The sequence below is a fragment of the Salvelinus sp. IW2-2015 genome, unplaced genomic scaffold (assembly GCF_002910315.2).
Source record: "Salvelinus sp. IW2-2015 unplaced genomic scaffold, ASM291031v2 Un_scaffold83, whole genome shotgun sequence".
In the NCBI taxonomy this organism is placed as follows: domain Eukaryota; kingdom Metazoa; phylum Chordata; class Actinopteri; order Salmoniformes; family Salmonidae; genus Salvelinus; species Salvelinus sp. IW2-2015.
The window spans coordinates 2,672,802-2,677,897 of record NW_019942514.1 but is presented as its reverse complement, the minus strand read 5'-3'; the positions used below and the strand labels follow the sequence as shown (position 1 = coordinate 2,677,897).

The following is a 5,096-nucleotide window of genomic DNA, read 5'->3' as shown; positions in this document are numbered from 1 at the left end:
GAAACATGATAAGAATGTTCCTGGCAAAGGACAAGGGTTGACTGAGAGGACTAACTGGTGTTCCTAACCGGTACAGAGTCAATGTGAGGGGGCACCGGTTAGTCGAGGTAATGGTAATTGAGGTAATATGTACATGTAGGTAGAGTTATTAAAGTGACTATGCATAGATAATAACAGAGCGTAGCAGCAGTGTAAAAGAGGGGGGGGGCAATGCAAATAGTCTGGGTAAAACTAAGTTATTCTGTTGCTAGCGCTGTTGCAAGAGCAACATTCTCACCCGATTACGTAATGAACCGATGTGTCCGTCGCTATGCTGGTTGCTTGGTTACCTCGTAGCGGTCGCGAAGGAAGGAGGACGCCGGCAGTTCTAGTTCTATTTCACATCAGAAGCGCTCGCTCAGTCCGCGCAAAATTATTACCTCCGAATTGCCCTCCAAGGACGGTGTTTTTGACGGTGGCAACCTGCTGCTGCAGAGGACCGAAAAGACTGGAAAGAAAACACTATTTTGTTGTTAATGTTAAATAGGAATAAATAATTTAAGCAGTTTTTAGATTGATTTTATATTGACATTGCTGGCTAACATTACTTATTTACCTCAGCCAGACAGCTAGCTAACGTTAACTGTTACTGTAGCTGCTTTTTGTTTGCATGTAGCTTGTACTTCAATGGCATCCCTCGAGGAGATTTTATTGTATTTTTCCAACGAGGCGAAGTACTATGAAGACACACTGATCTCGACAAGAGGCGCAACATTCGTAGGGGGCAGAGAAATTCACAATTCCGCGTAACGTTAAGCAGTTAATTTCTATTACTTTTACTGTTAGATAACTGGAAGGATTTATGTACAACCATTTAGGTCATCTAACGTTACAGTACATGTCGCTAGCTATACATTTAGTTATATGTCTGTCACATTGAGGTATCTAGCTATAAGTAACCCGAATCAATCAAATGAATAGGTGTCAGCAATTATGGTAACTCCAACTGCCTTTAACTAGGTGTCTTCGCTAGACAGAGAGAGACCCATACAGAAATTATGATTTCGATTAATGTCATATTGAGAGTGTTTCACAGTGTTTCAATTTGTCACTTTGTGCTTATAGGTCAGTACTTGTCTAGCCTGCCAGAAGTTTAAGAGGGTGAAGACTGTGGCGCGGGAGTTGAAGCCCATCAAAATTGTTTCACCATGGCACATGATCAGTAAGTGTGTCACAATTCAAATTTTGCATTGATAAGTTGTTTTTTAAATGGTTGCTTTATTTGACCACAGCAGAGTTCAATATGATCAAATGTTTGTGTCGGTGTCCATATTTGCTATTGCAATCAGTCTTACTCTCTGCAGAGATGAGGAACCCTCCATGGCACGATACCATCAGAAATCCATGAGAAAACATATTTTATCTTGTTTTCAGGCTGGGCACCTGGCACCATTTTCCAGTCCCGATTCCAGTCCCCGTCCTGGGTCCATTCTCCCAAGATGTCCACACCCTACACAACAGAGGTCAGCGTCCACTGCTTCCGTCGGGAGATACGTGAGGGAAGGTAAGGAGATGGCCTGGTGCAGGAGATGGGGCAAGCATTTTCATGTGTCTTGTTTGTCTCATGTCGTCAATGTGTGTGAATTTGTCTGTCCATCGTGTCCATCTTCTGTTTTGTCTGATGTTTTGCCCACCCTTGTTTTCACTGCTTGGCCATTTCCCCACCTCAAGATGGTAGGTATTTTACTACATTGCAACTTGTTGTATATTGTATGTTATTGTAAATAACCTTAATAACCTGTTGTAATATTGTTTTAAATTTGTATATACAGTGGGGAGAACAAGTATTTGATACACTGCCGATTTTGCAGGTTTTCCTACTTACAAAGCATGTAGAGGTCTGTAATTTTTATCATAGGTACACTTCAACTGTGAGAGGCGGAATCTAAAACAAAATTCCAGAAAATCACATTGTATGATTTTTAAGTAATTAATTTGCATTTTATTGCATGACATAAGTATTTGATACATCAGAAAAGCAGAACTTAAATATTTGGTTACAGACCTTGTTTGCAAACAAGATCATACGTTTCCTGTATTTCTACCAGGTTTGCACACACTGCAGCAGGATTTTTGCCCACTCCTCCATCACAAGACCTCTCCAGATCCTTCAGGTTCGACTGTCTCGCAATACAGACTTCAGCTCCCTCCAAAGATTTTCTATGGGTTAGGTCTGGCAGGACTGGCTGGCCAACTCCAGACCTTGAGATGCTTCTTACGGAGCACTCCTTAGTCCCTGGCTGTGTTTTCGGTCGTTGTCATTGCTGGAAGATCCAGCCACAGACCCATCTTCAATTGCTCTTACTGACGGAAGGAGGGTTTGCCAACGATCTCGCGAATACATGGCCCCATCCATCCTCCCCATACGGGTCTGCATCATCCTCCCCTTTGCAAAAGCATCACCAAAGAACTGAGTTTCCACCTCCATGCTCACGTTGGATGGCTTGCGGGTTGTACTCATCCTCTCTTCCTCCAAAACACGCGAGTGGAGTTTAGACCAAGAAAGTCTATGTTGTCTCATCCAGACCACACTTGACCTTCCCCATTCCTCCTCTGATCATCCAGATGTCATTGGCAAACTTCAGATGGCTGGACATCCGCTGGCTTTGACAGGGGGACCTTGCCGTGCGCTTGCAGGATTTTAATCCATGATGGCGTAGTGTGTTACTAATGGCTCTTTCTTTGAGACTGTGGTCCCAGCTCTCTTCAGCTTCATTGACCAGGTCCTGCCGTGTGTTCTGGCTGATTCCCTCACCTTCCTCGTGATCATTGATGCCCCCGAGTGAAATCTTGCATGGAGCCCCAGAGCCGAGTGATTGACCGTCAGGCTTCAACTTCTTCCATTTCGATAATTGCAGCCAACAGTTGTTGCCTTCTCACCAAAGCTGCTTGCCTGTGTCCTGTAGCCATCCCAGCCTTGCGCAGTCTGCAATTTATCCCTATGCCTTTACCACAGCTCCTCTGTCTTGGCCATTGTGAGAAGTTGGAGTCTGTTGATGAGTGTTGACAAGTGTCTTTATACAGCAATGATTCAAACAGTTCAGTAATAGCAGTATTGGTGGAGAACAGGAGGGTTCTTAAGAAAAACGACACAGGTCTGTGGGAGCCGGAATTCTTACTGGTTGGTAGGTGATCAAATACTTATGTCATGCAATAAAATGCAAATGAATTACTTAAAAATCAAACAATGTGATTTTCTGGATTTTTGTTTTAGATTCCGTCTCTCACAGTTGAAGTGTACCTATGATAAAAATTACAGACCTCTACATGCTTTGTAAGTAGGAAAACCTGCAAAATCGGCAGTGTATCAAATACTTGTTCTCCCCACTGTAGATGTTTTCTTGCAGACATTGGCTGCGAAGTTGGTTAGTTATTTGGTAAATATATAGCATATGTATCTATCTGTCTTGTATTCCAAGTAACGTTTACAAGCATCTAAATATTTGTATATATTTGAAACTTGCTCGAATTGGCTGTAAATGTACACATTTGCATATTAAATGTATTCATTGCAAGTAAAATGTTCAATTGATTGAAATTGACTGTTCAGTTGCCCAGTTCCTTACTGGTCCTTCACCCCTTCTCCTTAGCCATTCATCTTGTGTGTCCAATTCCAAATCAAATTTTAGGCCAGGGTTGGTATGGAATTGGACATTGGTTTCTAGGTAGTGTTTGCATATCTGGAGGTTCTAGATTTGTGTATGTAATATGGCAGAAGTCTCCCGGAGTCCATTACACAGCAGGGTTGAGTCATCACCATATTGCTACACCTATCCAAGCCCCATCAGGTCAAACACTACAAAGATAGAGTAGGGGGTTAAAGGCCTTAATTAAACTGGGTAAAAAAAAAGAAATGTACACCTTCTCTCGGCCTGTACCTTAACGTGGTGTTAGGGCTTTTAACTATTCCAGGCCATGATATTTAACCCCTGACTGAGACGTGCTGCTTGTCGAGGACAAGTGACAAGAAGAACTAGCTGCAGCACCTGATCAAGCATCTCTTGATTCTGCCTCTTTCCTCTCTCCTCGTCCTTTATCTCTTTCTCTCCTCTCCCTCCAGATGAAATTCTGCATCGAGTGACTTCTGATTGCCCAACAATCTGCCCACTCATCCCATCCCTTCCTCCATCTGATCACATCATATAAAGCAACTGTTAATGTCATGTTGTCATTATCTGCTAATAAAGTTTGCTTGCCGTATCATACTAGGCATATAATATGTGAGATACACAGATGAACTAAAAACACTAGCAGGGCAAACACTCGGAACAAAGAGAGCAGCAGTGCCTGGACTTTGCAGTCTCCCTCTTCAAGTCCCCCTTCCGAGACTGAATATTGAAAACAAGTGACAGGCAGAGCCTCCCAACCACACAGCACCCATCTCTTTATTCCACACACCAGAATTAAGTATTTCAGTCTGATTGCCATGTGAGTTTACAAAAAATAATCTGTGAAAATAAATTCATGACACAACGGTACCAAAAACAATCAAAGTTTATGTATTAAAATCAAAAATATTGGCAAGTTGGTTTTCACAGCTGTTTCATGAGGTGTTCATTATTGTAAATTGTAAGGTATCCTTTGAAGGTATTTATTTGTTCCACATTATTCATTGTTGTATCTATTGTAGGTCCTAGGATACATATAAACTCAGCAAAAACAAAACATCCCTTTTTCCCTGTCTTTCAAAGATAATTGGTAAAAATCCAAATAACTTCATTGTTAAGGGTTTAAACACTGTTTCCCATGCTTGTTCAATGAACCATGAACAATGAATGAACATGCACCTGTGGAACGGTCAATAAGACACTAACAGCTTACAGACGGTAGGCAAGGTCACAGTTATGAAAACTTAGGACACTAAAGAGGCATTTCTACTGACTCTGAAAAACACAAAAAGAAAGATGCCCAGGGTCCCTGCTCATTTGCGTGAACGTGCCTTAGAAATGCTGCAAGGAGGCATGAGGACTGCAGATGTGGCCAGGGCAATACATTGCAATGTCCGTACTGTGAGACGCCTAAGACAGCACTACAGGGAGACAGGACGGACAGCTGAT

General features: G+C 42.2%; 1 long non-coding RNA gene across 1 annotated transcript; it reads left to right on the top strand.

Moving 5' to 3' along the window:
- The first annotated feature begins 340 nt into the window (after nucleotides 1-340).
- On the top strand, nucleotides 341-4,244 carry LOC112068113 (uncharacterized). Its single transcript, XR_002893512.2, has 4 exons — nucleotides 341-785; nucleotides 1,105-1,201; nucleotides 1,414-1,543; nucleotides 4,100-4,244. It is a non-coding gene; the product is annotated as an uncharacterized lncRNA (long non-coding RNA).
- The last annotated feature ends 852 nt before the right edge of the window (nucleotides 4,245-5,096 follow it).